Here is a 25,420-nt window from a genome sequence, read left to right as displayed (position 1 = left end):
TCTCTCTTACCCTTCTCGCCCTAACTCCTTCCATATTTCAGGTATATTGAGTTTCTCCCGTTTTTTTTTTTTTTTTTTTTTTAAATTCATCATGTCCTCTTTTGCCTCTAGTCTTTCCACAAACTGGTTCCTTTTCCTGGCATATTCTTCTGCACTCCATTCTCTTCTTCCACTGCTCAACTTATCCTAATCGTTATTTTAGTATCACCTTTTAAGATCACATCTTTAAAAAGGTTTTCCCTAACTTCCCAAGTCTGAATTATTTCCATTATGCTTGTACTTCCCTCGTGCTGTAATTAACCCAACATCTTATAACTGTCTGTGTGCATTTTTCATTATATTGTCGGGACAGGAATAGTACCCTCCCAGTCTAGCACAATGCCTGAAATATGGTAAGTTCTCAAAAAATATAGAATGAAATGAAATCAAACTTAGTCAGATGCAGAAATTAAATAGACATTACCTGAAATCAATACACTAAGAAATGAAGTATTTTTATCCCATTATCTAGCTGGTGAATATGAAGCCTTATCCACCTCACCTTCCTAGATGGTTATTAAATAAAGGTTACTGGGGGAAAATCAGCATTTATGAAATTAATATAGAATTTTTCTTTATATTACATTAAGCAAGCATTTGAGATATAAAGATTCTACACATTTTTATCCATGCTGAGATTTGCACATGTAATGTCCACAATTATTATTGTAAATTATTTTCTTGATTTCAAGTCAGCATAAATTTTTGAAGAGTTTCCTTCTACTTTGTGCTTCAACAAAGACAGTGAGTGACTTCTAGAGATATGGGAAACAGGTTTATACCAACTTTCCATGACTTGCCTGGTGAGGCACTGCAGGTTTCACTGGTCTTTCTAGCATTTCTGACAGATTCTCCATCTCCCACATAGCACTGACTTTATATAAATACAGTATCTGCCAGAGACGTGTCTCCTTAAATCCTCAATGCCAAATTTGCTCAGGTCATAACTGTGTGAGTTGACCAAGAGCATTAATATTCCCCTGCAAGTCTCTTTTTCCCATAAAAATAGAAGTGTCAGATTATGGTAATTTTGTCTCCATCAAATGCCTATGAAAGGCAGGCAAATTGAGGGAAGATAAAAGTTAGTAAGAGGTATGTAAGAATCAGAACCCAGCAAGCTGTTAAACTCTCCAAGGCTTTCCTAACTGCTGTCATTTTGATAACCTAGTTCTTGCAGACCATTAGGCCATATCCAGTTTCTTCCAGCTGACAAGTCTCAGTTCCTACTGCTCCTACAGTTGAGTGATATGTCAGTATGGAGAGAAGAGCCTAGTGAGAGGCCTTGCACTTGGATAACCACAGGGAAGTTGCTACGACCACATACATGAGTAGTTTCAAACATGGGTATTCATCACAATTAGGGTAGTATGTGTTATAAACTACGAATCCTGAATTCTGATCCACTACATCTGCTTTTGTTCACTTTGTTTTGCAATTTTTTTCTTATAATTTATTAAAGTAAAATTTTACACATGGTAAAATACAAAGATCTTTTTTCTTGCCCTTTTGAGCTAACTTTTGTATTAGCATTTCATTTTGAGACTTTTATTTTAGCTACACATCTATTGAATTTTTTTGTTTAGTAATTTTTATGGAATTACTACATATATCTTTACATTTTCAGTCCACTGAATGTTTATTTCCACTTGACCTAAAATACTAGGGCCTAACAGCACAATTCTATTTACTCTGTGCTGTTGTCACATATTTCAAATTTATATACATTGTAAAACCACAATGCAAAAACCTTATGATGTTTGCATTAAAAAGAAGATGACTTTTTTAAAAATTAAGAGGGAAAAAGAGATATTCTATTACATGCACCCACATGTTTATGTTTTTCGCTCCTCTCGAATCCTGTCTAAAGAACTAACTTCCCCTGTCTTCAGGATTCTCATCATAAAGAAGATCCTTCAGCATTTCTTATAGTGCAGGTCTTCTGGTGGAAGATCATCAGCTTTTATTTATTTAAAAAGTTTTTACTTTATATTGCTTTTGAAAAGATTTTCTCACTACAGATAGAAGGCCAAGATAATTTTCTTTCAGCACTTTAAAGTTTTATTTCATTGCCCCTTCTGGCCTCCACTGTTTGATGAGAAGTCAATCATCTTTGAATTACTATTTCATTCTACATAATATACCACCATACCAGGCCTAGCACGCATGTGCAGGTAAACACACACACACACACACACACACCCTTCTGGCTTTCAGATTTTTTAAATTCTTGGTTATCAACAGTTTAATTATGTTGCATACCATTTTGGTTTTCTACATGCTATAATTCAACTAAACATTATCTGAAATTTTTAAATTGAAGTTTATGCTTTTCACCAAATTTGAGAAATTTCAGCCTTTACATTTTTCATTTTAAAATTTGTTCTAATTAGTTATACATGACAGTAGAATGCATTTTGACACATCGTACACAAGTAGAGCATAACTTTTTATTCCTCTGACCCTACATGCTGCTGAGTCACACCAATAGTGTAAACATACATATATTTAGGGTAATAATGTCTGTCTCATTTCTATCATCCTTCCCATCCCCATGACCCCACCCACTCCTCCCCTCTGCACAATCCAAAGGTCCTTCATTATTCCCTATCTATCCCCTCCTCCACTATGGATCAGCATCCACTTATCAAAGAAAACATTGGCCTTTGGTTTTGGGGATTGACTTATTTCACTTAGCATGATAATCTCTACTTCCATCTATTTACCTGTCATTCCAGAGCTTCAGGAGGCTGAAGCAGGAGGATGGCAAGTTCAAAGCCAGTCTCAGCAAAAGCCTTTACATTTTTAATATACATTATTTCCCATTTTTCTCTTTCTACATTAGCTAAAATTCCATGTACATCTACATTAGACAGCTTGATTTTAACCCACATATCTATGAATTTCTGTTCTTTGACTCTAGTCTTTTCTTTGTTCTTCAAATTGGACAGTATTTATTAATCTATCTTCACATTCAATTATTTCTTCTTCCATCTCCACTCTACTAACAAAACTACCATCTGACATTTTCATTTGAGATATTTTAATTTTCAGCTCTAGAATTGGCATAACGTTCTGTCTTATATTTTGTATTTCTATGCTGAGATTCTCTACATGTTTATTCCACTTGACCATCCTTTTCTTTTGTCCTTCAATATAGTTATAACTGTGGTTTAAAGGTGGCAGCTGTTAATTCCAAAATCTCATTCATCTCTGGATCTGTTGATCTGTTTCTGCTGAGGTGCTTTTCCTCTTGATCCACTGTCATAGTTTTATTTTTTGTTTTTACTGATTGTTGTATTTTAGACATGATGGATTATACTAGGGAGAGATGCTGGATTCCGTTATTGTTCTCTGAGTACTATTGATTTTCCCCCCTAGCCGCTTGTTAAATTACTGACTGCTCACCTTCCACTTGTGAAGGCTTGCTTTTACATATTGTTAAAGCAGCCTAGCCTAGTCTATTTTTAGGTTGTTCATATCTTAGGGTGAATGGGCAAATCCCGTGGCATAGTCTTTAATCTGAAAGTATGGGGTTTCAATGGAAAGCCCAAGGTATTTATCAAGCCCTCTAAGTTGCCATGACTCACACTCCAAATGTTTGTCTTCCTTGATGTGGAAATCAGCTAAAATCTCTATTGAGCCTTTCAAAAATTCTAAGCTACTGTTTTCCACCAAGCTCCTTGGGCTCTCCCTTACATTTACACAGTCACCAAGGCTTTGAGGAAAGTTTTCATTTATACTTTGCAGCTCCGTTCTCTGTCCTGCTTCCTTTACTGAGGCTCCTCTGCCACCAAGGCAGCCCCAAATTCTGTTTCTTGCAATTCAAACCAAAAATACTGCAGCTCTCTGCTTGGTTCTTGTTCTCCTATACTATGCAAACTGGAAAGCAAAAGCAGGATAAAGGCAGTTCCTATATGTCAAGAGTCAAACTCTGATTTTGATTATTCTCCAGCACCTTCATTTATAAACTCTTACAGATTTTATAATTGTTACTTGGGAGCTGAGGGAAGAATGCTAGTGGAATAAAACCTACCCAACCATCTATCTGATACAAAACTTCTGTTTGTAATTTTGTCTGGCTGGTTTTCAAATAAAACTCCTGTTTTCTTCATTCACTAAACAAATATTTATTTGTTGAGCAACTTCTACGTGCTGGGCACACTTTTAGACTCTTACCAATTCAATAGTGTACAAAACATCAATTCCCTGTCCTTGAGAAATTGAAATTCAAGTGAAATATGGAGATAGAAAAAATATATACAGAAGATAATGTCATATACCATGAAGTACTATGAAAAATATAAAACAGAATAAAGGAGTAGAGATAGGGATAATATTTGACAGGTCATTAGAGAAACTTCTTTAAAGACTTCGTCAGGTGAACAGAGACCTCTATGGTGAGGAAGTCATCCCAGGGACATTTGACAAAAGTGCATTCTAGACCCAAGGCAGTAAACTCAAAAACCTCACCAAAGGAATTTGGAGACAAATTCTAGTAATAAGAGGATCAGTGCTGTGGAGAGGAATTAAGTCTGGTAGATTAAAGAAGTCACTCCAGCAGGATCACATGGAGCCTTGTGAGAGCAGATTTGAATAAATCTGATGAAAAGACAGTTCTGAGTGGGGAAATCATAGAACCTGGTTTATTTTGAAAACAAATCACCATGGCTTTGATTTGAAGAATATTGCGAAGGTGACATCATGATTTTCCTCTGGTGATTCTAGTCATCAATAGGTTTGGGAATATGTTTTTGCATTGTACAGAAATTGGAAACTGCTACCTTTTTACCTTGATGTTTAAAGGTCCAAACCACCAGCAGCAGCATCCACTGAAGAATCTCAGACCCCAATATGGAACTACCAAATCAGAATTCATCGTATTCCCTCTTGGGATTTCTGTTTGTACCTGCCATTCCTACCTTTCAATAATACCACATCCATCAAAAAAAAAAAAAAAAAAAAAGTCCCAGCTAGAAATGAGTTACTTTTGCTCTATAAGCATAATCTTCCCTCTGAGTTCCTGTGTCATTTCATATATACATATATATATATATATATATATATAAAAGAAGTACATACATATATATGTAAAAGAAGTCAAGAGAGGTGAGGATTTAGGGAGAGAACATGGAACTACCTCACATGTTCAGCCTCTCCTTGAATTTGCGATTACCTTTCTGAGAAAAAAAGTTTTATGTATATGTATGCAGCACGGTCAGCTCTACCTCACTCTTAATTGGTAGTTTCCTGTCCCTCTTTCCAAGCCTCCTTTCTGGACCACCCATACTACCTATCTCCATGTGCAAATCAGTAACAATTGATTGCAGTTTTTACTTTGCAACAAAATGTTTTGACATTGATCATTTATAGTCTTGGAGAAAATGCTCATGCCAGACAAAAGGAATGGTAATTAGGAGTTTCTAATTTATTTTTTTTTAATTAATACTAATATAAAACAATAACAATGGCATATTTCAAGAAATGCTCTCCTAGGTCCTCACTATTAAAATTAGTGTTTTCTTTTTCTTTCTTACAGTAAAGATCATAAGACATTATCTTAATTTGCTGGGTTTCTTGCTTAAGATTAATGATCCATAGCTAATAAATAACTGTAATACTTGAAAATAAAATTTAGCAATCTTAATGACCTTAGTTGGGAAAACATTTTGGTAACATATTTCTTTAAAAACTTGACAACAAATGACATATTCACAAACATGGCTGTCTATTCCTCTTCTCCCTTCAAATGATTAAAAGTGTTACAAAAAAATCAATCATTACAATAAAAACAAAAACATATAATTAAAATAGCACAGGCTATCATATAAATCAAAATGGTTAAGAACTAGCCTGTAATCTGGTGTTATACCATAACTTACAAACATCTTATTGTAAGAGTTATTAAATTATAAAAAGTATGAATTCCAGCAAGCCAATTATTGGAGATACAATAAAGTTAATATTGTAAAACAATCTTGTTATTGTATAATTGCATTTGTAAAGAGACAATTTTAAGATCCCTAGTTGAATTCACCTCTTAACTAGCAATCATTCTCAGGTATTCATTTCCAATGACCACCATTGCTTCACACAGCCTCCCTGTCTGCCTTCATTCCTTCATTCCATTACCCTAATCACTCATTTCTTCAATTCTCTCTGGGGTTAAAACTGAAAGTTCCTCTCTGCCTTGCCCTATCCACAGTGGTCTCCCCTGTGGCTTCATTTCAGTAGGCAAATATGCATCATGCTTCCATTATACACTACCACTGTGATAAAAGCCAGGAATTAAAATAGAGAAAGAAGCCATTATACAGGCTCTGCCCTTGAAAGAGTCTAGTGGAAGACACAGTTACAAATTATCATAACAGCATACTAAAGAGCGTGAACCAAGTGCTGTGGGAGACAGCCATTGAGTTTCATGGAGATTTGGTCACAGAAAATGATGGAAAGGAGGTGACGTCTGAAATAATCCATGAAAGGTGAGTGATCTTGTGCCAAGAGATGAGTGGAGTGGACCTGACAGGAAGAGGACATAACATGCTAAGGGGCTGGGGAGGTGTGACACTGTATGTTGCATTTGGAGAAAATGAGAGTTCTGGTGCAGAGTCGAGTTAACGTGAAGTGGCAAGAGAGACTATCAAAGATGCGGAAAATACTTGTGACTGAGATGTGAAGTTCCTTCGATAGTGTCCTAAGGAGGCTGCGCTCAGAAGCCCCACTGAAAGCCTGTAAGCCTAAGAGGTACGATCTGACATGTATTTAACAGAATTTCTATAGTATTTTATTTTTTGAACCACCTATTTATCAATTATCATACATTGCAATGTACCAGGCCTTGTTCACCAAATAGACTGTAAACTTCTTAAGTAAACATTTAGAATCTCACAGCCACTTATGGTGTACAGTGCCTATCACAAGGGCCTTGAATGTGTTGGCTCTCTGTGACTGATTCTTGACTATTGGCTGATATATTCCACTCCATACTGATGCATCATGTCATTCTGTATTTAATTTTTTTTCTCTTTCCTCTTCTAAAATACGTGATCATTTATGAGATGCTTAAAGGATCATTTCTATATTAAAGAATATTGTTTGATTCAAAATCTCTGTCGCTATGAATTGATGTGGGGTATATGTGGGGGAGCGAAAGGAAATCAGGCAGAAAATATTTCAGGCCAAGTCATGAAGCACCTGGATGTAACTAATGTCTGTTCTGAATCCTTCCCTGAATCTCTATTCAGCAGGTCTGTCTATGCCATTGTTAATACAGTTATTACACATGCCATAAAGATTTTTATTTCTTTGAGACTTACATAATTATTCTCGTAGGGCAATGCAACAATTGCAGCATACTGACCTTTTCCTTTGATTCATATCCCACTTTCAAGCTCCTAATTCTTAGCATCATTTATTCTCTGTATTTTCACTTCAATGAGAACAATAGCTGTATGTGTCACACATAAGAAAAACTGTGAGTAAAAGACTAACTCTGAAGCAACAAAATAAATAAATGTCTTAATTAGGGAAATCTTTTTTACTACCATATGGTCCAAAAGAATTCCCCGTGGCTATCACTAAAGTGCTTGGTGAAGTAACAACGTGTGTGTGTGTGTTTAACAAAGATCAGCCATGAAAAATAAAGCATATTCTATGTGGCTTGGTGTGTTCAACAAGATGTAATGTCGGCTCAATGAGACAACTCTCATTCCATTTAATGCCGTGGAAGCTCTAATATTATTGCTGCATGTCTTCTTGCTGTGTTCCAGGAAGAGAACAGTGAGACTATGGGACGGACAAGATAAATAGGATGGAAACCATTCTGAGCAAACCCAATCTGGTTTCTGGATAAGACTCAAATTGCATGTCCTGCTTGCCTTTTTTTTTTTAATTAAAATATTTTTTATTTTTACAGACACATTTTGATTCATTGTACACAAATGGGGTACAACTTTTCATTCCTTTGGTTGTACACAATGTATATTGGCACCATTCATGTAATCATACACATATATAGGGTAATACCGTCTGTTTTGTTCTACTGTTTTTCCATTCCCACCCCTTTTTCCTCTACACCATCCACAGTTCCTTCATTCTTCTCTTCCCTCCATCAACCCCCCTCATTATATATTGTCATGCACTTATCAGAGAAAACATTTAGTCTTTGATTTTTTTGGGCTTGGTCTATTTCACTCAGCATGATATTTTCCAGCTTCATCCATTTACCAGCAAATGCCATATTTTTACTATTCTTTACGGCTGAGTAATAGCCTGTTTTGGTCATGTTTGCCCTTGCCCTTCTCAATTCAGTTATGCATCTAGGGAGCCTGACCTTGCAGCCTGCATTTTCCAGGCTTCAAACTGCCTAGAGGGCAAGTGTAAGGGAGAATCCAAGGTACTCTGTTCTCTGTCTTTGGCAGCAGCTACCATCTTTATAAAGGTTCCTGCAAGGAGAGTTCCCTGAGCTTCATATTGTGTTCGGTAGCCCCAGATCGTGGCTCTCACACCTCCTGCTCCCACCATTTCTTCCGTCTTTATGTGGTGGGTGCTTTGGGTTTTGTCAATATTTGAATAGCCTCACATTCTCTAGTTAGCCTCTCAATCTCTTCCATTACCTACAAAATCTATTTCCTACATTAAATTCCTTATTTTAAATTCTGAGAACGTATTTTTTTTTTCCTTGGATCCTAAACAATTGTACTTTGTTAAATGGAGAGTCATAACACTGTGGCTATGGTCAATGTTATTTGTCACATTAAATTCTACAACTGCTTCGTCATACTGAATTCTACAATGAGATGTATGAAGATGTGTATAAGAAAGAAAATTCTAAGGTCACAGTATTGTATTGGTAGATAAAATAAATTCAAAGCAAAAACAGGAAGATGACTTAAAGGTTCAAGCAACTCAAACAAAAATTTTAGATTTATGGTCAAATGTATTATTCATTGAAAAAGATTAAAATTACAACAAAGCCAGACAGGTTTTCTTAAACATATTTGCATGATCCTGAAACTTGAATATAATTCTTGAATGTTAAACAGATGGTTGGTTTACAGGTAATTAAATACAAAGAATCCCCAGAGACAGACCATAGCCCTTTCAATGAATCAGTGATGGAATAAGGAAACTAGAAATAATTGCTTAAATCCCCAATTTAAAGGAGACTGGAGTCACTATTATGTAATATGGTCATCTCTTCCTAAAATGCTATGTTCTGTTAGCTTAAAAGGATTATGAGATTATGTATCATTTACATTTTCATTTCCTTCTAAAATCATTCATACCATGCATTTTAAATAGAGGTGTTAAAGTGTGTGTGTTTCAATATATAATTCAATAAATGAATGTGGTCATCCAGATACATGTTTTCTAAGTGTTCACCCAAGATTAATAACAGAGACACTGCAGATAGTCCAGAATTGCAATAACCCTTTGCAAGTGCTTATAATAGTTCTCAAGTTAATCAAAATCCCAAACTTGAAGTTTATAAATGTCAAGCTGTGGGACTAAGTAGTTTTATGGATTTACTCAAATTTACTGATGAGAAAGAAGAAAAGAAAGCCTCATTCTTCCTTACCTATATTTTAACAAACTTTTGCTCTTAAGCAAAGTATTGAATATAATAAGCATTAGTTTTTCTTTTTAAAGTTATAATAGTAAAGAAAATATAGTATTGTAGATGGTCTAACACATTTCAAAAATCTATCCCCATTCTACATTCTCTCTCTTTCTCATCCTATGAGACTTGAATATGTAATTAGTCACATCAAGAACTTTTTTAAACAGAGGGCAGCATTCATTATACAGAAATATCACACAGACTTTCATCCTGATTTTTATGGACCTTTCTTAGGTCTTCAAAAGTATGAAAATATGATCCAAAAGGAGGTGAAGAACTCAGCCTCCCAGTCACCTCAGCCTCATGGTGGCACCAAGAACCAAAGGCCTATTCCATTCTGCCCTCAGGGAGGTGCTTGACATGTTGACTTTTTAGACTTTTTATCCTAACTTCTAATGCAGAACACACACAAAGGAGTAAGAAGCCAGAATACAATTTCATAAGGTTAACCTCCCACACCTTAATTACATGCATCTTCAAGACATTTGACCCTATGAACAACCTTGTTCACCCCTTTGACCTTACCCACAAGCTTCCCAAGCTCTTGGAAGTATTGTTTGTAAGTCTGAACAAAAGAAGCCAGACATATTTCAGGTCATTCTTTCCTTTTGCTTAGCTAATAATTCCCTGTGAAACTGAAATATACAATTGGGACCTACTTAAATTGTGGATAAAGGAAAAAAAAAAACACATGAGAAACCAAAGATTATAGACTCAAAGCATTATCCAGTCTCAGGGATATTTAAGAAAACTCAGAATTTTGTATTAAATTTTGTCTTGACTAAAAAGTTAGATGTATTATTAGATCTGATAGTTTTTCAGTTAACACTTGGATTTTCTTGTATAGTAGAATTTTTAATGAATATTTAAATGTTGTGCTTTCTTTCCTTATAACATTCTTTCAGGATGTTACTGAATTTGCTTCATAAATCCATGCATTGGTCATATCCTCCAGAGATTTAAATAGTGATAGAATCATTATGCATTTATTATTTGTCCTAAATATCTCAGAAAAGCTTCCTATAATCTGTATCAGTTGTGATGCTGACTGTGATTATGAAAGATATATTCTTTATTACAAGGATCAATAGAAATGAATAGAAAGTTGCACACAAAAATGCACAGGGCTTTTGTTTATTTTTATATAGGACAGTGGTAGGATTCCAATGAGATGGGAAAACTGCAGTCTTACCTCATGTCTTACCCTAAAATAAATTCTAGGTATGTCAAATATGTAAGTAAAGACTATGAAGCATTCAATAAAATGATGGGAGAAATCTACTTTTATTAGAAGCCTAAGAATGACATGAGTATGATATAATAACCAGAAACTATAAAATGATTGACAGATTTAACTTTATAATTGTAAAATGATATTCCATGACAAAAAATAAAACATCTAAACAAAGTAAAAATGACAAATGAAAAGAGGATAAAATTCAGTTCCACTAATTATCATGGAAATGTCATAATAGGAAAGTAGACAAAAACTTCAGAAAAGAATTTCAGTCTCCCAATAAATCAAAGGCAAGAAAAAAATAAGCTTCTTGTAGTTTATGAAACTTGTCATCATTAAATTTTTAAATATGACTGGCAGTATTTGAATCCTAGCATTGCTAGTAACTAGTTATGTGAAATTGCTTAACATTTCTGTGCATCAATTTCTTCATTTATAAATCTATCCAGTCACACAGGGATCCATGCTCCATCCACCATGGATGTCAGTATGCAATCTGAAATAAAATATTACTTACCTCATGTCTGTCATGTGGATTAAATTAATATACGCAAAATATTTTACCGTATCTGGCACATAACAAGTACTCAGTGGCAGATAACAGGAAAGCTTAAAATTCTAAATTGACTAAGAATGGATTCAGCTGCAAATAACAGACAACAAAATAAACGTTTGAGCAGAGAGGGGTTCATGTTTCATAAGGAACAGAAAGCCCGGTGGTCAGAAGGGAAGTTAGTGTGTCCTCTAGAAGACATTAACAGAACACAACTCCTTTTAAACATTATCGTCCACTTTCTTCAGGTTTTTGTGTTTATACTATGTGAAGGTTTTTGTGTTTATATTATGGCCTCCTGATGGTAAAGTGATGCTTTATCTCTGATTATCAACATCTGCATTCCAGGGAGGAAAAAGGAGGAAGGAAAAAAATAGGAGGCTAGAGCTGGGTGTCAGTTCAATCTCTCTTTATAATCAGGAGAGCACACCTCTCCCACTGCATCTTCTATTTCTGACCCAGACAGGTATCATGCGTCATCACTAGCTGAAATGTTGCTAGGGAGAAGGAGCCTGTGGGTATTTGGTCGTGGATCAATAGTATTTGCCACAAATAGTAACAATAAAAAAAAAAAAAATTAAGAGACTGCAATGACTCTAAACTTTACACTCTTACTGAAACTCTTCACTGCTTTTTAACAGGAAAAAAATTACCTATGATACACTTCTCTGCACTCCTAAATGTTCTCCTACCCCCACCCATACATGTAAAGAAAGAAGAGGGAGAACGAGGACATTATATTCCTAGCATGTTGACATTTCAACATCATTGGCATCTGAAGAACTTCGTAAGTTTCAGTCCCTTGATTGTCCCTAGAGTATTAGTGAGATCTTTGGTATTTGTGAGATAAGAAAAGTATAGGCCACTCCATGGTACCACATGTATACATCTTTCTCTTCTTTATACAAAAGAAGAAAAAAGTAAAAAAGTTAAAAAAAATTGAGAAAAAAGTTTAAAAAATTAGGATGTTCTCAACTGATTTCTTTAGTAGAATTTCTCTGTTATGAATACCCACTTCAAGGACAAAGATCTGAGGTGTTTCACACCAAAACACTGAATAAGAATTGGAAAAGATTGTATGACAGTTTCTCACACTGAATTTTAAACGAATTCATTTTAATCAGATAATCTCTCTTGTCTACAAAAGTTCACGAAAGTGGAGCAGGACACTGGAGATAACCAGAGCTTCACAGTAAACACAGTTGGGGAGTAAGAGATGTCTCAGCTGACACCTGTAGAGAAAGAATGATTGAAAAGACAACAAATAGCTCTCTGACTGTAATAGGATATCTCTGCTTTTGCTTATTTAAAATGAAATCTGTATTAAACAAACCCCTCTTAACCCATCATTTTCTTTATCTAATGGCACTTATCTATAAAATATTTATTTTGTTGCTCCTTGCTACTATAGGAGGAAAGTAAAGTTTGGTATTTAGGAGCCAAATACAAATAATGATTGTCATTTTGATTTAAATTGTTAAGGGAACTTAAAGGCTAAAGGCATTTGCATTTGAAAAGAGAAAATAAATATTTCTAGAATCCTGAGGAGTTTTTGCTAACCTTCATGAAAATGCTTTATACTAATTTTTTTAAAATTTATTTTTATTGTAAAAAAATGGGATACATGTTGATTCTCTGTTTGTACATGGAGTAAAGGCATACCATTTGTGTAATCATACACTTACATAGGGTAATGTTGTTTGTTTCATTCTGTTATTTTTTCCCTTCCCCCCACCCCTCCCAACCCTCTTTTCCCTCTATACAGTCCCTCCTTCCTCCATTCTTGTCCCCTCCCCCCCATTATGTGTCATCATTCGCAAGATCATTCTTCCTTTGGTTTTTTTGAGACTGGCTTATCTCACTTAGCATGATATTCTCTAATTTCATCCATATGCCTGCAAATGTCATAATTTTTTTATTTTTTATGGCTGAGTAATATTTCATTGTATAAATATACCACAGTTTCTTTATCCATTCATCAATTGAAGGGCATCTAGGTTGGTTCCACAATCTGGCTATTGTGAATTGAGCAGCTAGGAACATTGATGTGGCTGCATCACTGTAGTATGCTGATTTTAAGCCCTTTGGGTATAGGCCAAGGAGTGGGATAGCTGGGTCAAATGGTGGTTCCATTCCAAGCTTTCTGAGGAATCTCCACACTGCTTTCCAGAGTGGCTGCACTAATTTGCAACCCCACCAGCAATGTATGAGTGTACCTTTTTCCCCACATCCTCGCCAACACCTATTGTTGCTTGTGTTCTTGATAATCGCCATTCTAATTGGGGTGAGATGAAATCTTAGGGTAGTTTTGATTTGCATTTCTCTTATTACTAGAGAAGTTGAACATTTTTTCATATGTCTGTTGATTGCTTGTAGATCTTCTTCTGTGAAGTGTCTGCTCATTTCCTTAGCCCATTTGTCGATTGGATTATTTGTATTCTTGGTGTAGAGTTTTTTGAGTTTTTATAGATTCTGGAGATTAGTGCTCTATCTGAAGTATGGGTGGCAAAGATTTTCTCAAAACTCAACTCAAAATGGATCAAGGACCTCGGAATCAGACCAGAGACCCTGCATCTTATAGAAGAAAAAGTAGGTCCAAACTTTCAACTTGTTGGCTTAGGATCAGACTTCCTTAACAGGACTCCCATAGCACAAGAAATAAAAGCAAGAATCAACAACTGGGATAGATTCAAACTAAAAATCTTTCTCTCAGCAAAGGAAACTATCAGCAATGTGAAGAGAGAGCCTAGCCCTTTCTCTTCTTATCTCCTCCCAGTTCAAAATGCTTGCATTTTGAAGAGTGGGAGAAAATCCTTGCCACCCATACTTCAGATAGAGCACTAATTTTTTAAAAGGAAAACATATAATAGATCGTTTTCAAGACCTAGCTTTCCAAAAGTATCTTCTTTAATTCTTCTAAAATTCCCTACAAAAGACAGGTGATTAACAATGCTTAAAAAGTTGTGAAATGTAATTATACTTGAGGTTGAGAAATATGCCACCCAAGGATGGAGTCATTTGAATTAGATCACATGAGTTAAGACCAGACCAACAGACTATTTGATATTTGATTCCATCTGACCTTCCTTCCTTCCTTCTTTCCTTCCCTCCTTCCTTCCTTCCTTCCTTCCTTCCTTCCTTCCTTCCTTCCTTCCTTCCTTCCTTCCTTCCTTCCTTCTTTCCTTCCTTCCCTCCATCCCTCCTTTCTTTCTCTCTCTCTCTCTCTTTCTTTCTTTTTTCCCTTCCTTCCTTCCTTCCTTCCTTCCTTCCTTCCTTCCTTCCTTCCTTCCTTCCTTCCTTCCTTCCTTCCTTCCTTCCTTCCTTCCTTTCTTCCTTCCTTCCTTCCTTTCTTCCTTCCTTCCATACTATGTATTGAACCCAGAGATACTTCACCACTCAGCCACATCCCCAGCTACCTTCCCTTTTTTGAAGCAAAAAATAAGTTTGCTTAGCAACTTATTCAGTTCCTGAGGCTATCCTCAAACTTGGGATCCTCCTGCCTCAGCCTCCTGAGTCACTCGGATTACAGGCATTCACCATCTTGCAGGGGCTGTGTCTGGCTTTTCTGTGTTACAGGAACAACCTGACCTAATGAATATTTCCATTCTTATTCACAATCCCACACCTACAGAGCTGATCAATATGTTCTTATTATTGTTCCATAGCAGATACTCATACATATATGCTGAACGAATGAACAGAAAGTTCATTCATGCAAATAATGTGAATCATGCAAATAATTTGGTAAAAATCATTGGTTAACAAAACCTGCATGAATAGACAAACTTTGGAATAAATGTTTCCTTAACTCATCTGAATTCATTTGTGGTTTTTAACTTTTAGACAAATATTGGCTTTCCAATATATACAATTGCTTCATGCTACTTGTCCTGTCAGGACAAAAACAAAGACAATTTGGTTGGATTTCATGCAAGTTAATCTAATAAAACTTTACTTTTGATACCTTTACTGAAATTTACATAAGATCAAAAGTTTGTTGCTCTTTAAATAGATGTAGATAGTGGTTGCATACACAAACTGATTTGTATAATGATATTCTCCCTTATGCCCAAGACAAAGATGCACATCAAGTATCAGATACAAAGTCCGTATTTCAAGATGTTGAAGGCTAAAGCACATCTCTGTAATAAATACAATATGTTTCTTTGGCATTCACAAGCGAATCTCCTTTTTCTTTTGAAATTAAGCCCACTTTTCCTTTTGAAAAACAATTTTAAATGAATCTCTGAGAATGGAATAAACAAATCCAAATATACAAATCACATTTGCCCGAAAGTGAAGTAGAAAAAATTGAGTTTGAGAGAAAATATATATGGATTATTTTCTATCAAATCCCAAAATCATGAAAGTGAAGCCAATGACACATAGCAAGTAATTTCATGAATCTGAAATAGCCTATTGCCAGTAGAAATTTGAATTCCCTTGGTTATTTCAAGTGTCATTTTCTCTGTACCATGATTTCAATGTCTATTAAGGGTGAGGCTAAATTTGATCATTAAGATCATGGCCTAATTCATAGATAAAAATTGTTAGAATTGATTAAAAATTCTTATAATTATACAAATAATTATAAAATTAACCTTTCATTACCAAGGACATGAGAACTAATGAATTCTACTTAATTGAAACTTATGAAAAATGTGGAAGACATATTTTATATGATGCTTTATTGTACCTAAGAATTTAGGGGGGATGATAAACTGATATTTAAGCTGTTAAGTAATATCTTTTAAAGACTTTTTGAATAATTAAAAAGGATAAATCATGCATGGTTTTCTACTTTATCAAATAGGCGCTAAATGAAATGATTTTATACAAATTCTGAATAACAGAAGCATTGATATAAGGTAGATATAGTATGGTTCTTCTGTTTTTGCTTTAAATTCTCCCTGGAGACATTTAAATTTTTAAATAATGATTCTCAATTATAAGATGGAAATGCCAGAAAATAGTGTTTCCCTTCTAATTCTGTAAGTGTGCTGTGAAGATGATCATAAATTCCATGTGGTAATGAGACAAATTTCCACCAGCTTACTTAAGAAAACCACTTTCATTTTAGTAGGGATTCTCATTTATGCGGGAAGTAAAGTGGATGACATACTTACAAAATTGCCTTTATGCTTTGCCTGAATATGAATTTATGTATGTTCCTAGTAGGATTCTGCAAACACTAGATGGGTCCAAAAATGTAAACAGACCCCAGAATCCTGCGAAGCAGATTATCACTATGCACATTCTGACTGGTTCTGCCTGTGACCTGGGGCACTAACGGCATCCTTGAGGGAGGGTACCGTGTTTTCACTGTTGCATTCCCAGTTCTCATCAGTTTATTCTCTCTGAACAAAGTAAGAGCTCAGTGAAATTTACTTTTCAAATAAATGTAAATACACATTTTAACAGGTGGTCAGATTATTAGTGCACTTCTTTCTTTTTTCTATAACAGTAAATTTGAGAATGTTTATTGGTCTTAAATATTCTTCGAAAATAGGACCTATGAAGGTTGCCTTATATTCCCTTTTTTAATAATCAACTATTTATCAATCAGCATGGTGGGACATTGTCATTGTTCCTGTTTTTCTAAATAGCATTTATTTGGCATATGATCATTCTCAAATTTTTATTAGTTTACAAAAGAGGAAAACATAGCACAGAGGAACAGTTTTTAAAAAGATTTTATTTATGCCACTAAATAACTCTCTAGAATGTTTTAACTTTTAATATATAAAGGTGTCTTTTTAATTTATCTTTAGAAAAATATGCATTTTTAATCTTTCCTGATTTCATATACAAAACAGTTGTTTTAATTTGCACTTGGTTATCAATTATACAATTGATCATTTAAATTTATTTTCCCGTGAATTTGTTAATATTATAAAGTCATTCTTTTTTTTTGCACCATTAGTCTAATATATTTGTTACTATTTTTTTCATAGTTAATTATTTGACTTATGTTTTTTGTTTACTGATGTAAACAAATTTTAAATTTAAAGAGCAAGGTAAGTGTAATTATAAAAGAAATTTAATGGAAGATTTTTTTTCCAATTATGACACAGGCTTATTGTAGAAAATTTGGTTAGAACAAAGTATATTTAAAAACAATTATTTCATTAAATATAGTACTGATGAAATTCCTCTTAATCATTACACATTTTTAAATATAAGAAGTTGATAATACAATTTAAATGGTGTCTAAAAACGCAACTGTACTGTGTTAACATTCAATACAAATGGTATATATACAACCCAAATCACTATAGTTTTTATCATTTTTAAGTCAACCCCACTTTGGATGATCTCATCAAGTTAGAAATGCAGTACTTTGTAGAACTTCTGAGTGCAGTGTATGTAATTTAAGGATTATTTCCAATGGTGTTATTTATAAATCAAGAGATGGGATCTTTCATATATTTCTTTCCAAAAGTCCAAGAATTCATATTTGGGGGAAAATTTCCTCAAGATGAAGGAATAATATATATAATGATATATAATTCTTGGGTTACCTTGCTGCTTAAGATGTTATCAAACTTCCCGTTTAACTTAGATTAAAGGTCAAACTACTAAGTAAGGTCTAGTAGACTCTACTCAACTGTCTTGCTTTGAAAATAAGTGATGTCATTAGAAAAAACAGCATCCTAATGTTGAAGTTGAAAATTATCTCAAGTTAGCAGGTCATGTTGCTTCTGACAGACATTGCTGTGGTTTCTCTGGGTTACTGAGATTACACTGACCATCCTGTGGATTTACTGTGGTGTTCTGAGATGTTTAAACTATGACTTCAGGTGAACAAAAGAATGAGGTATAAGATGGAAATACTTCAATAGCTTCAGCTGACCAATGCTGGGCATATATTAATTTATTTCGGATTTAAATAAGTGCATGCCTCTGCCACTGTAAGATATACATTTGTTTTTAAGCTACAGTTTATGCATGAATCTTATAGCAACTCAAATGGACTGCCAGCCTCCATGGGGGTAAAGGTCTTCAGATACAGTTTCCACAGGTTGCTAGGAAGATAGCAGAATCTTCCTAGAGTAGGTTATTTTTGAAAAGACCAAGTTATATTATAAATCACAATGAACAGATAATATTATACAAAGGTGGTATTAATTTTTATTTTAAACTTCCTTTTGGTGTTTATAGCAATTCCTCTAATTAACATATTTTGTCATTAACAACTTGTCTTTAACTAACTAAAAGTATTACAAGTTACGTATCTCATAGTAACAGCAACTTTTCCTATAAGAACTGTTAGATTTTTCTTCTTATAGAGCAAGAATGTGTACAAAAGAACACAAGAGTGTTCATCTACTATATTTGAAGTATATCTTTTAGGGTTGGTTTTCTCATGATTCTCCTCATCTGAAGTGAGGTGACTAAATAGTGTGACATCACATCCATTCATTTTGGTTTGCCAGAACACTAGCCTTTCACTCGCTATGGATTGAAATGAATGAGGTGGGGAGCAACCAACAAACAAAAATATCACATACACACACTCAATGTAGATTCAGATAAAGGAACTAAGCAATGAACTCTCCTCTTTCTTAAAAAAAAAAAAAAAAAAAAAAACAGAAAACAAAAAAAAAAAACCTGATCTGAATATGAACAATTCAAAGTCCTCCAAGATGAGATTAAAACACATCTTTTGAAATGGCAAGAATTCTTTCATCAGAAGAGGAAAGAAATCCAAGAGGTAGATAATCTTGAATAATCGTCCACAATGATTCTGGATTGAAGTATTCTCTTGTTTCTTTTCCCTTCAGCTCCTTAAGGGTTGGTTTGTTCTTCAATGATGTTCAAAAAACACCCTATGAAGCAGTTCTCTATCATTTCCTTTATACTCTTTCCACTGAGAATGCTCATTAAGCCTTTTAGAGTGAAGACCTATATTTGGTCAGTTGACAACAGCTGGATACAACAAAAATGTTACTGAGTAAAACTGAACAAAGAATCAATCGTCAAATCAAGGAAATGTCAGAACTGGGAGATCTTAAAGATCAGCTGGTTCACTGGTTTGCAATCTGAATTCCTGAACTATTGGTGACTTTCAAGATGCAAAGGGCAGAAAGTGAGGTTCTTTTCAACATTACAAAAAGTTTAAAAAGTTGTACGATGAGAAATCTGCACTAATTCCTTGCTTTTGTTTAGGATTAGATGAAATTAGTTATATAAAAAATCAGTATTTATTAATGAGACCACGTGCTCTTATTTAGTTGTTTTTAAAAAATAAAAATGAGAAATTTTTATTTAACAGAGAAAGTTCAGAGGTGAAATCTTTGAAATGAATCAATGGTGAGAATCTGATTTTTCTTCTAATGCAAGAATGTGAACAAAGGAAAACAATAGTTTTCATCTATTGTCTTTGAAGTATATCCTTTAGTTTTCTCATGATTACCCTCACCTGGAGTGAGGTGACTAAATAAAGTGTTATGCCACATTGATCCCTTTATCTATTTAACTCATCCCTTACATAGTCAGTCTTCTATTTGTAGGGGTCCCACATCTATGTTTTCAACCAACCATGAATTAAAAATACAATATTAAAAATGTAGTATAGATTAGTGTCCAGAGAAGTGACTTTCTTAGGATTAAGTACATTAGTGTGAAGGCTGGGACAGGATCTCAAGTTTGCTAACTGACAGTAGTAAAGGTCAAGATGAGTAACCTCATCTTCTACCTTGGCCTCCATTCCGATGTCATAGAGGCTGGTGTTATCCACATTGTAGCCTGTGAGGTATAATCCCTGGAACTGTGCGATGTAGCTTTCTCACACCCTATGCTTTGTATGCTGTAAATCTTCTATTTTCAATAAAATGTCATTGATTTTATACCTATTTAAATATTTTTACCTACATATAAGGTATAAAAATTTTACACCTATTTAAATATTGATACCAACATAAAGTTGTGTTTTTCCAGACTGATTTCTGTTTTGTGAAGACTTAGGCTTAAAGCAAAGAACAAAGCTCTTCTAGGAGACAGTCAATCTCTCGTCAGGTATTCTTTTGGTACAGAGGGATTTCTGGAGGAGGGTCAATGACTAAGGCAAGTATGAGGTGACTTCCCTTATAAGGCAGTAACACTTTTTCCATGTGGTTTAACCTTCTTTGCCATGATTCTATGGTGAGGTATTGTTCTGGAAGATTTGCTTTATCATGTCGTAGGATAACCAAGTGTCATGTCAAAAGGATTGAAGAATACATAGAAGCCAGGTTTCAGTTAATTTTAAGTATCTAATTGTGTTCTAAGAACCAAATCTATTTTTTAAGGCAGATAAATTGTGATCTATGACACAGACCCCTTTTGCGATCTTACAGTAAGGAAGCAATTTTCAGATTCAATATTGGAAATTCAGTGCTTTCAGAGAAATGTCAGTTATGGTCTGTGGAACCATAAAATAAGTACTAAAATACCTCACCAGCTATCCCAGCATAAAAATTGCATTTTGATTTGCATTTTGATTTAACTAAAACCATAGGGACTCTACACCAGTAGTGTGTATTACATTGTTACTCTCTGTTTAAATGACTATTTTAAGAAAAGACAGGTACATTGAGTTACTCCATTCCAAATTAGATTACATAAAATATTAAGAAAAAAGTCCTGGTGACTCTCTTGAAAACATTGCATATAAACAGTTCTGAATGATAAAACACATTGAGAAATCTATAGCTTTATCTATATTTTAGTTTTAAGTGACCCAAATAAAAAAAAAAAAAAAAAAAAAAAAAAAAACTGAAAAGGCTTACAAACCAGTCATATTGCAAGCATTTTCCCCATAAAGTCTGCGAAGGACATTCTTCCTACCATGTGAGTTATATTTTTTAATTATAAATCTTTTCATTTTTTTTTTTCTTAGTGCTTGTGTACTATTTTCAGAACCCCTTTTGAGCAGCTTACCTTAGTTGATAAAGTAGCTCTGCTGGCACATGACAGTTTCTGTTTATGTGAGTTTCTCTCTTGGATTTATTTGTTCATGATAGGAATGAGATATTGAGAACACAGGATCTGAAATCCTAAAACTACCTAACATAACCAAATGAGGGAAGGATTCTTTGGTCGATTGATTCAAGGACTGTTCCATTTCGTTCCCATTCCTCTAATGGGCTCTAAATGGGCCTGAAATAACCTGAGGTAGGCTATTGTGTTCCTTGGTCACCTCCACAGCAGGGCTGGCTAGAACGCTAAGACATCAGCAAAACAGAAGGATGAAATAAACTTTAAATCTTCCAAACATAGCAATAAGAAAGATGGTTAGCTTTTGTCATTAATGTTTAATGACATCTCATCCTTTATGAGGATTTCACATGTGCCAGTTTCTAAGCATTTTAATATTATTTTGTCCTCCCTGCTCCCTAGGACAATCTAGGTGGGTACTACTAGCATTTGTTTTTTAAGAAAGGCTAACTAACTTGCTTGAGGTCAAATAGGTGTTTGGTTAGCTATGTGGTCAGGGGTTGAATCTGTACAACTCTGAGCCAGAATCCAGGGTGCCAACCACAGGATCTGACACTCTTAAATCTTCTTCTCTCAGGTGATTATGTTAGGAAGCCAGAGTTTAGAACTATTGACAGGTCCAGATTCTAGCTCAATTGCTTCAGCCAAATTGTTTAGGGCCAGGCAGATCAAATAAAGTTCTGAATCATATGCAGATACCACACTTCAAAAAATTTCTACAAAAAGATCAGAATCTTTTACCACAGGAGATATCACCTGGGACATTGCTTTAAAATGCAGATTCCTGAATATCAGCTCCATAGAATCTGACTAATTTGCATCAAAATTGTTTTATTTTTAAATGCAGAATTCTGGGTTCCAGATAACCATACCTCTGTAATCACTCCGGTGCTAATTTTAATATTCTCATATTTTAGATTAAGGCTCTCAAATATGAGTTAAGTTCTTCATTCCTTCTAGGAACATTGACTGAGCACCTATTATGTGGCAAGAATTTCTAGACACTGGGTGAAAAGCAATGAACAAATCAAACTCCCTGTCTAAGGAGCTCATGTTCTGTTAGGAAAGAGAAATGGAGAGTATAAACAAATAAATGTATCGGATAGATTAGTGCAAGGAAGAAAAAGAAGGCAGGGATGGGGAATGGAGTGTGATGAGGTAAGCTGTCCTTCTTGATAAAGTCACCTTGGGACATGAGACATTGGTGAGTGGATCATGGAAACTGAACAGCTCAATAGTGCTCAGTATATAGTAATGGCATTAAGTCAAAAAACCCTGAGTGTTTTCCTAGTTGAAGGAACAAGACCAGTGTTCAGAGAGGACTGAGAAAGGAGAAAAGTGATGGGATCAGAGAGGTTGTAAGGAATTGGATCACAATGGGTGATGAGGCCCTGGTGATGTCACACAGGTGAGACTAGAAAACATGGAAAATAACAATATCTGCCACGTATTTGAGCACATTAGCCTCTCTGCTGAAAACACGATGCTGGGAAATTGTGGCGGTGAGGAGGTTGGCTGGAGGGCTATGGCTGTAGTCCAGGAAAGAGATGCTGACAGAATGGTCAGTGAGGCAGTAGAGAGCGGGTCAGGAGTAGCCCATTTCTAGATAGAGTTTATGGAGCAAGCCATGGTTATTTTTTCTCATGGATTGAATGTAGGGTGCAAAAAAAGAGGAGGAGAGAGGAAAAAGCAGAGAGAGAAAGATGGGGTGATGGGGGGGGAGAGAGAGAGAGAGAGTGGGGGGGGAGAGAGAGAGAGAGAGAGAGAGAGAGAGAGAGAGGGTGAGTGAGGGGGAGAGAGAGAGAGAGAGAGTGGGGGGGAGAGAGAGAGAGAGAGAGAGAGAATATGAATATGAATCAGGAAGACCAGATCTAATGATCTATTGTTTGGGCATTCAGGGCTCAGTGAATTTGGTGTACATAAAATGCTCTCCTAGTAAATTTCCAGCTGGACATCCGTGTGAAGTCTATTTGTCTATGACTGAAGCAACATGTTTCATGGGGCACTGAAGGTGAAAAGCTGGAACACACCTTTCACAGAATTGTGATTCTTCAAAACCCACATTACTCCTGACATAAAACATGGAATTCAAGACACTTATTTTGTTAAGTGCAACCAGGAAAGCAAAAGGAAAAAGAGAAACCTACTGGTTTTCTCAATGTATCAGAGGGGAACAGATTATTTCCTTAAAGTCAGAAAAATATTTATGGTTTGGTCATAATTTCTTAGCATTTCTAATTACTTTAAATGTGCAGATGTTTAAGAATCTTTAGTCATTAAAACAAACCAGAAATTGTCTCACCTATAAATCAAAAGGTGGATGCTTAGTTGAAAATTCCCCTATTCTATTTCTTTCATCTTCAGAACTTATACTATTCTGGATTGTTTGTACATTTTAAAATAAGTACTATTGATTACATAAATCAGTCTGTTGTTTAGTGTGTTTAAAATAAAAATCCACCTTGCTACTATTGAGATTAATAAAAACGTATCACCTACTAGGCGATACATGATTAATAACCTGTTATTTAATTAGAGCAAGATGCACCTTCATGTGTACTAAGTTTTGTTCAAAACCTCTCTGCTGTATCCCTTAGGTTAGGATTTTGAATTGTAATACTCCTCTCACATGTTCTAGTCTTCTTGCCCTAATTCTAAATGCATGCCCTATGTTTGTCTTTTAATGTAAGTCACGTCAAATCCTTTTTGGATACAGACACCATATGAGTAATAAGTGAACAGAAATGGACAAGATGACCTTTAAATACCAACTTCTTTTTTGGCTTGTATTCTTTATTTGAACCTCTACTTAAGCTTTTATCATTGTTCAGAAATATTTTATTAATGATTTCAAAATTTAAGGATAAGTTCATCATTCCAGAAACTTATTAGTGAGGAATAAGCACAAAAGTTTTCCTACCCAAAACCAACCCACAACCATGGATATCTACTCCAAGCAGATTTCACTTGACTCCACAGATTAACAGTTTTATTTCAAAATGTCTTACCTTACCAGTGCTACAAGAGACTCACTGTATTATTTATGTATGTCTTAACTGTAATGAAAGCCTGGGACAGAAAGTCACTTATGAAGTAGCCAAACTTGGCAAGCCAACTTTAAATTCTAGAAGACACTGCCTTCTAAAGGAGGACAGAAATCTGCTGAGCAATGAAGTGTATGTAAAGACCAAATGGCCTTTGGGAATTCATATTTCAAAAGAGGCAGAAATCATCCTGAAGGTACAGGATAAAAAATACAGGGTTGCATGTAAACAGATACTTATTTAGAAACTGTAACAATATTTGGTGTAATATGTTGTTAACAGATGAGAAGGTTAAAGGTTTTAATAGACATGTTTTAACCTTCCAATACTGTGAACAAATACATAAAATACAAGAATATTTTATACAAATTGAAAACTGGTTTCTTTGGCAATTGTGGACGAAGTTGTCAGATATCTTCAAATTTAATATCCTGAAAGGAGAGAACTCAAAGCAGAGGATAAACGCAAGTATACAAACATACATGCATGCCTACACCCATGTGAATACACACATGCAATAACAATCTGACTTTGTGGACTAGATTTCAAGCTTAAAAAATCATTAAGATGTTTCTATAGTCTAAAAGAGTATCAGAGGAGTTTGGGAACTATCAGTTTCATAACTGATACAAGATTCTACAGATACATCATCCTTATTGTAAATGAAGTCTACGAGGTCTTGACCCATCAAATGCAGTACTGAATGGAGGGACATTTATCTCCACATATGATCATTACTAAAACTCCAACTGATCTCAAATTTCCTAATAGCTTAAATCACAATAGTGCAGGGAAAAATAACAGCATTTATAATTAATATCCCAACTTCAAAAAGAAGCTAGATCTCATGCTTGAGTGCACTGGTGAATTCTCATATGACTTCTAAGTACCAGAGGGAAACAGACCATTTTGCCCAGATTTTACTTAGCTAGGTCCCTGTTTCCTGGTTT

Source organism: Sciurus vulgaris (assembly GCF_902686455.1).
Source record: "Sciurus vulgaris genome assembly, chromosome: 8".
Classification (NCBI taxonomy): domain Eukaryota; kingdom Metazoa; phylum Chordata; class Mammalia; order Rodentia; family Sciuridae; genus Sciurus; species Sciurus vulgaris.
The sequence above is the reverse complement of the archived record's forward strand: the minus strand, read 5'-3'. Positions refer to the sequence as shown.